Source organism: Canis lupus, chromosome Y, assembly GCF_048164855.1.
Source record: "Canis lupus baileyi chromosome Y, mCanLup2.hap1, whole genome shotgun sequence".
Taxonomy (NCBI): domain Eukaryota; kingdom Metazoa; phylum Chordata; class Mammalia; order Carnivora; family Canidae; genus Canis; species Canis lupus.
Genome location: NC_132877.1, coordinates 11,009,312 through 11,015,564, shown reverse-complemented (window position 1 = coordinate 11,015,564; position 6,253 = coordinate 11,009,312). Strand labels below are relative to the sequence as shown.

The following is a 6,253-nucleotide window of genomic DNA, read 5'->3' as shown; positions in this document are numbered from 1 at the left end:
TCACTTGAGATGTAATTGGTAAGCCATAGGAGAAAACATGCGGCCAAGAAGCCTTTATCCAGCAAGGCTGCAATTGGGCAGAAGATATGAACAGAGATTTCAGTGAAGAAGACTTACTGTTGGCTCACAAGCACATGACAAAATGCTGCACAACCATTGCCATCAGGTTCACATACATCTAAACCACAATGACATACCAGCTCTCACCCCTTAGAATGGTATCATTCACAAGACAGGAAACAACTAATGCTGGCAAGGATGTGGAGAAAGGGGACCATTTTTGCACTTTTGGTGGGAATACAAGCAGGTGCAACACTCTGGAAAACAGTGGAGTTTCATCAGGAAGATAAAAATAGAGCTAGTCTATGACCCAGAAATTGCACTACTGGATATTTATCCCAAAGATACAGATGTGGTGAAACAACTGGACACCTGCCTCCCAATGTTTATTTTATTTCCTTTTTATTTTCTTTTATTTCTCTTTACCGGCAGCACTAGGATTTATTAAATGGTCTTAGTAAAAGCGCTGGGGTTTGCTCATGGTGCTCTTGATGTACAAAGCCTGGACATTCTGCCAATTCTTCTTGAGCATGGACACCAGGAATTTGACAGTTAAGTGAATATGTTACACGAGCTCATCGTCCACCATCACTATGTGGCCAACAACCACTGCTAGACATAACACATTCTTCATCTGGAATTTGAGGGTGGACTTCACTTCATCCACTTTGGCCACCATGTTCTCATTGTGGGTCAGAAAGGAAGGGAATTAGCCAGCTTTATTCAGGCCTGGACCCAGGATTCGTGGGATTTGCTTGATCAGAGATTTGAAGACAAAAAGGCATCATACTTGTTGGCCAACTTCTTAGCTAGGTTTTTATTCTTGTTGAATTCATTCAGTGACTCAATGTCCATGTGGGGAATATCCACTGCCTTGGCCTCATCACAGTGTTGCTAGTCCCCCAAAACACACAGGGAGAACTTGGGGCAGGGAGGGACAAAAGCCTGATGGTGTCCGTGAAGCATTTGTCCTTCTGAGGGTCGTAGTTCCTCCATCTCATCTGCAGCTCCAGTCACCAGAAACTTCCAGCGCTGTGCTGGTTCCTGTGCAGGGCCTCCCACACAGCCTTATACAGGGTGTTACGGGAGACTTTGCTGCTCATGGTAGCTCATGCCCAGTAACCGGAAAAGAGAACCCAATGTTTGTTTTATAGCGCAAATGTGTACAACAGCCAAACCATGGAAGGAACCATCATGTCCTTCAACAGATGAAGGAATAAATAAGATGTGGTCCTGTAACACAGAGTGACAACTGATTATTTCTTATGCGTGGAAACAAAGTATACCTGTCATTTGCTTGATATGAAAGGATCTGGAGAGTATTCTGCTGAGTGAAATAAGTAAATCAGAAAAAAGACAATCATTGTGGGGATCCTGGATCAGGATTCAATCTCCAGTCTTGAAATCATGTCCTGTGCTAGGTTATCACTCAACTGCTGAGCCACCCAGTTGTCCCAAGAAAGACAGAATATAAGAACTTCTTTATTCAGTTACATCAGATTAGGGATAGGTGAAAATGACAGACAAAAACGCACGGTACACCTGATATATTTACACAGATTAGATAGACAAAGAAATGGAATATGTAGGGCAGACTGGGTAGCTCAGTTGTTTAGCGCCTCCTTCAGCCCAGGCTGTGATCCTGGAGACCAGGATTGAGTCCCCTGTCGAGCTCCCTGCATGGATCCTGCTTCCCCCTCTGCCTGTGTTTTTGCTTGTCTCTCCCTCTGTGTCTCTCATAAATAAATCAATAAAGTGTTTTTTAAAAAGTAATGGAATATGTAAATAAAGTAGGGAAATAATGTGAAGCCTGAACTATAAAGTCAAATGATCTAAATTTGCTCCAAGAAGAAAATATGGAGAAAAGAAGAGAGAAAGAATTTGAAGACAGAACAGTGGAGCATTTCCTTGTTCAAAATCATGTCTGTTTTCTCAGGATTATAGACATTTTTTGGACGAACATTTTGGAAACCTATATGAGGAAAAGCCTAGTGAAAAAGAAACACAACTGAGGCATTTAAATATATAGTGATCCAGATATATATGGAGTCCTAAGCCATCTTCTGTCTTTAGAAGTTCAATGCCACATAATAGTTGGTCCGCATAAAGGGAAGGATTTCCATTCTCACCTCCACCAGCAACTGGATGTGTGGATTCAGACAAATCACTTGGATTATCTGGACCTTATTTTCCAGATCTATCATTGGGAATAATAACACCACTTTTCACTTGGTATGTCCAAATGTTAGCTTCACAACACCTTCCTTTTAATCTGACTTTGAGTGGTAAAAGCAGTTTTATTATTTTGGGTATTAACACATGACTGACAATTTAAGTTATGAATTTCACAACTGAAAAATAATATGGCTTAGGGTGATGTTTTTCGGTATGGTATCCTGATTATAGTAGAAGAATGATTTTTTTTTTGTTATGATAGCAAAAGAAAAAGTGTAAGGAGAGGCGTAGAGGAAAATGGAAAGAGAATATTAAGGAGGCTCCACCCTCAACATGTAGCCCAACTTACCAACGTGTTTTTTACTCATTGTATTTTGTTTCTCCAAGCATAAAGTCATTTGGTCGAGGTTTGTATCCACATAGATCCACTTCCTGCCCACAGCAAGGAGTTCTTACAGGAACAAACAGTCAGTGTAGAAGAAGGTACTGGGGCAAAATGACTGAAAATTTCAAGTATGTGACTGAGTTTGAGCTTTATGGGTGGAAGGTGAAAGTCCAATCACCCATGGCAGAGTTAAAGAAACCGAGGGTCTGAGAGGGTCAGGAGGCTACTGAATGTCAGAGCAGTAAGAATGAAAATGAATTTTCCATCCAAAAAAAAAACATTACTTGGAATCTGTTGTTCCAATGAAGAGGTGGATATTCCTGTTGGATCTTGGGAATAGGGGACCTCCCTGGGGGAATGGGGGTTTAAGAGCCTCCCAGTGTCCCCTTGGGGGCACAATGGAGACACTACACTTAGAGGGTGGCAGGCACACAGGCCTCAAAGACTAAACCCTCACCCTGGAGCCACTGGGCACAGGAGGCACAAAGAAGGGAGAGACACACTCCATCGGGCAGGGAGGAGAGGAACCTCAAAGACCACATGGGCTGCTAAGTCTCTACATCCCTGTATGGATGGCTGGAGCTGACCTGGTAGCCTGTGGGAGAAAGCCTGATGAGTCTCTATGTGCTGCCTTGTGGAGTGGGTGGAAGAAAGGTCGTGCAGGTTCAACCTGCCCTTGGAACTCTTGTGCCATCCTGAAGCCAATGTACTCCTCCTAAAGGCATGGAAGGATTTTGTCAACCAGAGGTGGTTTGGTTGGGTGGGTGGCATGAGGCTTGCCCCTCTGGAGCTTTGAGTCTTGTAAGGACTTCCAGGGCCTAGAGATGCTGGCATTTTGACCTCTTATCTTCTCCAAATTGAGGAAGGCCTATTGATCTCCTGAAGCCTAAGGACACTGTATGTCCCTGCCTCTCACTTCATTCTTCCAAAAACTTACTTGATGCTGTGGGCAAGGGCCTCCTGGGGCAGGGAGTATGAACTTCCCTTCTCCAATGTATTGTTGGTAAGTGAGAGTCAACTTTCTGAGCCCAGGGTCCCTCCGTTGCTAAATGGGGACAATAGCACTCATTGAAGTTCTTAGGATTTAATGAGAAAACAAGACCCTGGGTAATGGCCTATAAATATTGCTTTCCCCACCCCTCCCAAGTGCCTCCTCAGGCTTAGGAGACCCCTATCTGGTGTAATCAGAAGGCCAGCCCTGCTGGTTTTTTTGGGGCAGAGCAGTGAGAATAGCTATGGTCACATGTGGATCCATCAAGATTCATCCTGTGAGAAATTGGACATATCCCTGGCTTCCCTGAGGCTGAACTTGTGCATCTATAAAAGTAGTAGCTTCACTGCCAAAATGGAGAAAGCAGGGCTTGGTCTATTCATCCAGCGCAACCTGTATGATCCAGCTTTCATTGTCTTCTCAACAATTTCAGGGGCACCAGTGCTATAGAAATGCCCTGATCCAAGAACCGTTGCTCAGAGAGGTGGAGTGACGTGTCTGCAGGCATAAAGCGAGGAATAGTGATGCTATCCTGAGCTTCACTCTCCTCTCTGTGTAGCTCCCTTCCATTGGATAACAGTTCTCACACTGGAGGTACTTCCACTCCCACTAAAATTTCCCTACTTCCTTTCTAGGCCCTTGAGAAAGATGATACCTGGAGGTGAGATTACTGGCCCATCTTCTAAAGCTCAACACAGAGGCTGTGATAGGGTCATGGCTTCATTTGCACCTACTTGAGAAGTGTAATGGAGAAAAACCCTAGAGCCAGCCCAGGTAGGTATGGAATTCTGGGAGATGCTCCAGCTCCCTGGGTCCAGAGCCCAACAGAAATGGATTTGGTGCCTTCAGCAATCTGAGCACCTACTTCCTCCTGGCACAGAGCAATGCACTGGAGTCATGTAGCAGGGGGAGAAAGCATGTCAATTATCATAACCCGTTATTATGGTGGACTTGCTACAAGGGCTTCCTATATAGACTCTCCTTTATGTCACCCATATACCACATCTTTTTTTAATTTATTTTTATTTATTTTTTATTATTTTCCTTAAAATAATCAATTTATTTTTTATTGATGTTCAACTTGCCAACATACAGAATAACACCCAGTGCTCATCCTATCAAGTGCCACCCTCAGTGCCCATCACCTATTCACTCCCAAACCCTCCCTCCTCCCCTTCCAACACCCCTAGTTTGGTTCCCAGAGTTAGGAAGCTTTATGTTCTGTCTCCATTTTTGATATTTCCTACCCATTTCTTCTCCCTTCCCTTCTATGCCCTTTCACCATTATTTACATTCCCCAAATGAATGAGAACATATGTTTGTCCTTCTCCGATTGACTTATTTCACTCAGCATAATACCCTCCAGTTTAATCCACATCGAAGCGAATGGTGGACATTTGTCATTTCTAATGGCTGAGTAATATTCCAATGTATACATAAACCACATCTTCTTTATCCATTCATCTTTCGATGGACACCAAGGCTCCTTCCACAGTTTGGCTATTGTGGACATTGCTGCCAGAAACATTGGGGTGCAGGTGTCCCGGAGTTTCATTGTATCTGTATCTTTGGGTAAATCCCCAACAGTGCAATTCCTGGGTCATAGGGCAGGTCTATTTTTAACTCTTTGAGGAATCTCCACACAGTTTTCCAGAGTGGCTGCACCATTTCACATTCCCACCAACAGTGTAAGAGGGTGCGCTTTTCTCCACATCCTCTCCAACATTTGTAGTTTCCTGCTTTGTTAATTTTCCCCATTCTCACTGCTGTGAGGTGGTACTCATTGTGGTTTTGATTTGTATTTCCATGATGGCAAGTGATGTGGAGCATTTTCTCATGTGCACGTTGGCCATGTCTATGTCTTCCTCTGTGAGATTTCTGTTCATATCTTTGCCCATTTCATAATTGGATTCTTTGTTTCTTAGCTTTTAGTTTAATACCTTTTTTTTTAGATCTTTGATTCTAGTCCTTTATCAGATATGGCATTTGAAAAGATCTTCTCCCTTTCTGTATGATGTCTTTTAGTTTGTTGACTCTTACTTTTGGTGTGCAAAGGCTTGTTATCTTGATGAAGTCCATATAGTTCATTTTTGCTTTTGTTTCTCTTGCCTTAACTGATGTATCTTGCAAGAAGTTATTGTGCCGAAGCTCAAAAAGGGTGTTGCCTGAGTTCTCATCTAGAATTTGATGGAATAGTGTCTCACATTTAGTTCTCATCCATTTTGAGTTTATATTTGTTTATGCTATAAGAGAAGGGTCCAGTTTCATTCCTCTGCATGTGGATGTCCAATTTCCCAGCAACATTTATTGAAGAGACTGTCTTTTGTCCAGTGGATAGTCTTTCCTCCTTTGTCAAATATTAGTTGACCATAAAGTTGAGGATCCACTTCTGGATTCTCTATTCTGTTCCATTGATCTATGTGTCTGTTTTTGTGTCAGTACATACTGTTCTGATGACCACAGCTTTGTAGTACACCCTGAAATCTGACATTGTGACTCCCCCAGCTATCATTTTCTTTTTTAATATTCCACTGGGTATTCGAGGGTTTTCTGTTTCCACAAAACACTTAAGATAATTTATTCTGACTCTCTGATGCATGTCCATGATATTTTGATAAGGATTGCATTAAATGTGTAAATTG

At 42.7% G+C, this 6,253-nt stretch overlaps 1 pseudogene; it reads right to left on the bottom strand.

The window, feature by feature from the left end:
* Nucleotides 1-514: 514 nt before the first annotated feature.
* On the bottom strand, nt 515-1,163 carry LOC140629119 (large ribosomal subunit protein uL1 pseudogene; annotated as a pseudogene).
* Nucleotides 1,164-6,253: the final 5,090 nt, after the last annotated feature.